Genomic DNA, 5,695 nt, shown 5'->3' with positions numbered 1-5,695 from the left:
TACAACTCTGACGTTGGCGCCGCCCGGGGCACTCGGTGACGTCATCGCGGGCCCTGATTTGTCGCCCGCGACCTACGTCGGCCAATCCGCGATCGGCTTGTCTCCCTTCCAAAAGGTCATATCTGCCGTAGGGGATACTGTTTCATTTTATAACAGGGCGCCAATTTTCCTTTATTTACAACTTATAATGTAACTTCTTTCCTTTTACTGGCAGCCGGTCTGGTCGCCACATATGTCAATAGACTCCCTGAACCTCAGAGAATCAGTAGGGAGAGCTGATATGACTCTTTAAGCCGGCAAACGAAAGAAATAGGAGAGGGCACCGTAACATACCCCTCCCCTTAAAATAAGAGTCATATCGGAAGAGCAGCACTCAAGAGGGCAACCTATACTCTTGCTCCCTCCGTTCCTGAAGTGTCACTCCTCCAGTTGGTGACGTGGCTCATACCACTTTGCCAGTCACTTGCCTCATTGTATCTCCACCTCGCATAGTACCGGGTGTGACGGGTGTTCCCTGAACACCTACAAGAAATCCTCTCTCCGTGGCTACGAGTGTACTCCCACGGCTCGTTACCACTGTAAGATTCAGTGCATGCAGCGCCTCCACCGCGTCGTGCACTCCGAGATAGTCTTGCATTTCCACTGCGTCCTACAGGTACTCCATGTTTCCTCTCATGATCTCCTCTTCGCCAACCTTCTCTCTTCTCGGTTCCTCTTCTCCCGTAGGTGCGTTGTCTCCTCGCAGTGGCACTTGTAACCTGTACTCCATCCAGCAGCTCCCTCTCTTCCACACTAGGCTTTTGCGATGGCCCAATGCCCCTCTGGTTAGGCTGGCGCCTACCCTGGGTGTACCTATTCCCTGCTTTCTTCGTATTGCCTTTCCTATACCACTCGCTCCTTCGTTCCCGACGAACATCTTCACTCCTCCATGAGATTTTCTTCCCTGCAGACGTCTTCTTCGGTTCGTGGTTGGGCTCTTCCACCTCCCTGTGGCTCACCTCACTACGGTGGTTCGTCTTGCACCTACCACTATTCATCTGGCCGGCATAGGGTGCCTTGCGTCGTGGCTCCTCCACTCTGCCCTTCACCGCCGTTCGCTCATCCACTGAGCTTACTTTATTCACGTTTCTGTATAGAGGGAGTGCGGTCTGCAGCCTCTTCACCGCCCCAGGCGTTTGTACGGCTGCTCCTCGCCACTCCTCCACACGCATCATCAGGCTTAGTCGGAGGGCTTCGTCGGGGTTTTCCACTACCTCCGACGACCTCTCTGCACTCTCGCCCACGTTGTCGTCGTCTCTGGCGACGTTTCCCCTGGCGAAGTCGGCTTCCTCACCACCATCTGGAACGACCGATACCTCACCTGGCAGGGTTGTACTGCTGCTTGCAACATAGGCACTCCTGGCCCAATCGGGTTGTATCCTGCCTCCTCCGAGGTCATTACCCAGCACCATCTGTACATGCTCTAGGGGTAACTTAGGGGCTACAGCTACTATAGCTTTCTCGACTCCGCAGTCGGCAATCAGCTGTACTTCGTGAAGTGGCAACCTGTATTCCTCCCCCACACTGCGTATCCTCACCACTCCCACAGGTGAATCATTAAATTCCTTGGGGAGAATACTCCTGGTTACCATACTTATGTCAGCACCCGTATCTCGAAGCACGGCAACCTCCACTGGGTCTGACCTTCCAAACTTCACGTTGGCCCCGAAAACGAAGGGATGTTCACCCAACTTCATTTCCCAACCATTCACGTTGGGTCCACTATAATATGGGGTGTGAACAAACACTCTCTCCTCCTCCAACATTAATCCTACATTCCTTTGGTGCTCCTCACACTCGCGGGCATAATGTCCTCTCACACCACAGTTGTAGCATCGGCCACCTCCCCTGGGCGGCCACTCGCCAGTCACTCTGGCGGTACCACTTGCAGACGTCCCCTGGGTCCTCCTTGGACTCCCCGTCGTCGTGTCCGGGACTGCAGCACTTGCTCCCGAGTTAGGTCCACTGCTCACAGCTTGGGGCTTCCTCCCCGCGTCTCTTGAGCTCTTGAACCACGTTACTTCATCGGGCACACTACTCTTGGGAGAGTCCCCACCTATCCTCGCTCCTCCTGAACTCCTAAGGTTCCCTCCCGACCTGGGGTAAGGCGAGTGTCTGGGCGGCCCCTCCCTCCTGATATGTAGTGCCTCCTCCAGCATGTCGGCTCGATCCGCTGCAGCCTTCAGGTCCTTAATACCTGCTTCTCTCACCCTTACTCGCAACTCAGGATGGAGCACCGACATGAACTTCTCCATCACCATCAGTCGTTTGATATCATCCACCGACTCCGCTTCCTCCGCCTTCAACCATCGTAGGAATTTCCGTTCCATCTCCCTGGCGGTCTCGGCGTAAGTCTTTCCCGACGCTCTTGTACACTCTCTGAACCGCTTCCGGTACATCTCCGGAGTCAGCCGGAATGAGTGGAGAACCGCATTCTTAATCGCGTCATAACTAGTACACTCCTCCAGGTCCAGCATGTTATAGGCTTCCCGGGCCTCTCCAGTCAACCTGCCCTGGACCAGAGCAGCCCAATCATCTTCCGGCCACTCCTTCAGAGTCGCTATCCGTTCAAAGTGTTCGAAGAACGCCTCAGCTTCTTGTGGTTCGAACGTAGGTAAGTCACGTTCCCTTACCTTGAGGTCCTCCCGCCGTGCAGGTAGTGAGGGCAGACCACGTTCAACGCGACGCAATTCGACTTCTTTCTTTGCCTTTATCTCCTCCAGTCGCAGTTGTCTCTCTCCTTCTTCTCGCTGCAGCTGCAGCCGTGCTTCTCGCTCACCTCGCTGCAGCTCAGCTGCACGTTCCTCTCGCTGCAGCTCAGCTGCACGTTCCTCTCGCTGCAGCTCAGCTGCACGTTCCTCTCGCTGCATTTGCGCTTCTCTTTCCTCTCGTCGCAGCTGGGCTTCCAGTTGCATCTTCATTATTTCCAGTTGCAGGCTCCTCTTACTACAGCTGGACCTTCCACTGCTCCCATGTTCACTGTGAATTCTCTCCACACTGGTAGGCGCTTGGGGTGGCCCTAGTCGGGACGGTTCACCTTGCGACGGCTCCTCTTGAGATGGCTCCTCTCCCGTCGCTTCCTCTCGAGCTGTGAGCTGTGCCATGATCTCTATCCTTCGCTCCGCTACCTTAGTCGTCCTCAACCTGATCCCAAAGTGGTTTGCCACTTGTTGGAGCTGGGCCTTGGTGCACTCTTCCAAAATTCCCTCGTCCCTTGTGTCAATAAATTTCTTTACTTTGTCTTCCTCCATCTCTATATCATTGAGCATACACGACAGCACAGACAAGTTAGTAGGCACTAATTTCACTTTTTCAGTCCCTTAGCTGGTTGAGTAACAGTACCACCGAATTCACTGGCCACACTGTATTAGTACCCTGGCAACACTTGTCTTGCAATTTGGTCCACACTGTAGCTTGATCCACGCTTCCTGGCGAAGTTCCCAGTTCTTGGCTACTGGGGTTCGAATCCTGGCAAGGTCGCCAGTTCTCTTGTCACGTGGGGGTGGGCGGTCCGGGGCTCTGCTAACACTTAACTGCTAGGGGCTCAAAGGGCCCAAATACTCAGCCCCTCCGACTCCCTGGATTCACCGGAGTCTCCTTGGTCACACAAGATAGGACCAACGATGCCCACCTCCGCAGGTCTTTGCTTCCACCACAAAGGGGTGCCACTGATTCACCCTGGAAGCCCTTCAGTCAACCACGGGGAAACTGCTGTTAACAGTTCCGGCCTAGACCCGTGGGGGAGTGAAGGAAGACTCAGGCTTACCTATAAACATAACCTCCCTGAGTCTTGCCTGCCAGACAAAAAAAAGGTTGCAGGAACTCCTTTCCCGCCTGTCTTCTCTATCTTCCTCTTAGCAAGGTCGCCAGCTGGGTTATTATATCTGCACCCCAGCAATGCAGTTCAGTGGGTGTATCATATATCGTTTGTAGCCAGAAATGTATGCTCATAGAGAAATATCACAAATGGAGGCACACTCAAACACAGTAATAAAATGTGTGGATTTACTGATGCAAATTACATGAACACACACACACAATCACAAGTAATACATGAATATGGAATATGGATAATGAGTCTGGAGATCGCCAGCCTCTTCTTCCACGACCTCCAACACTCCTTCAAATGGGCAGGAAGACAGGAGTCTCACACTCTCACAGGAGGGCCTCTTCACCACGTCGGCACCTCTTCTTCACTGTCCTGCCATCCATACACACTGTCCTCTCTGACAGTCCTGGACACAAGCTGCCTTGCAGCCTACTCTACTATTAAAGTAATAAAGTCTTGCTGCCACATACACGAGTAAATATTGTGGCCTAACTAGCCTACTCATACAAGGGGTAATGGGAGGGAAAACTGATCTACCTTACACTCCTGGCTCACGACGCCTGTCCCTCGATGGTGTGAGGTTCCCACGCTTCCTGGGGTCGATCCTCGACGATCCAGGACGTTCCACAGGTCCTCAGGTGTCGTGAAGCCTTCGCGTCGTCGCCGTTCCAATCCCTGAGATTCAGCTGCCCCAATCCTGTTTCATCGATGGGCGCTGAGCTAATCACTATCTTTCCCCCACACTCGCCTCTCCCACAGGGCGTCGCTTCTTGTCCTAGGCACTGTGTCGTCCTTCCAAGATTCCCAGTGGATGTGACCCCAGTCACAGCTAGCTTGCTCGCCCACCTTCCAGACCTCAACGTCCAGCCAGCGGCGCCGCCCAGCGTCGTCGCCGACTATTTTCCAAGTTTGGGCACTTCTCTGCTCACTGAACTTGGTTCCTCTTTGGCTTCCCAGATGCGCAGGGTCTCCAATAACTGGGATGACTGCGACAGCCAGCTCAATCCACTGAACAAGGCTTGCAGAGCCTCCAATCCCTGAGAGCCGACCGAGGCGCGTCCTGTCGCTTCCACGGTCAGTACAACTCTGACGTTGGCGCCGCCCGGGGCACTCGGTGACGTCATCGCGGGCCCTGATTTGTCGCCCGCGACCTACGTCGGCCAATCCGCGATCGGCTTGTCTCCCTTCCAAAAGGTCATATCTGCCGTAGGGGATACTGTTTCATTTTATAACAGGGCGCCAATTTTCCTTTATTTACAACTTATAATGTAACTTCTTTCCTTTTACTGGCAGCCGGTCTGGTCGCCACATATGTCAATAGACTCCCTGAACCTCAGAGAATCAGTAGGGAGAGCTGATATGACTCTTTAAGCCGGCAAACGAAAGAAATAGGAGAGGGCACCGTAACAATGCTAAAGCCAAGACAAGTTTTACGCTTGTCCCCTTCTATGGGACAGAAGGGGAACAACACTGGAGCACCAGTAGAGCAGGAGCTAGTCCACTGGCCCACAATACATTGTCCAGGAACAACACTGGAGCACCAGTAAAGCAGGAGCTAGTGCACCGGCTCACAATACATTGTCCAGGAACAACACTGGAGCACCAGTAGAGCAGGAGCTAGTCCACCGGCTCACAATACATTGTCCAGGAACAACACTGGAGCACCAGTAGAGCAGGAGCTAGTCCACCAGCTCACAATACATTGTCCAGGAACAACACTGGAGCACCAGTAGAGCAGGAGCTAGTCCACCGGGGCCACAATACATTGTCCAGGAACAACACTGGAGCACCAGTAGAGCAGGAGCTAGTCCACCGGGGCCACAATAC

Source organism: Procambarus clarkii, chromosome 33, assembly GCF_040958095.1.
Source record: "Procambarus clarkii isolate CNS0578487 chromosome 33, FALCON_Pclarkii_2.0, whole genome shotgun sequence".
NCBI classification, from domain to species: Eukaryota; Metazoa; Arthropoda; class Malacostraca; order Decapoda; family Cambaridae; genus Procambarus; species Procambarus clarkii.
The sequence above is the reverse complement of the archived record's forward strand: the minus strand, read 5'-3'. Positions refer to the sequence as shown.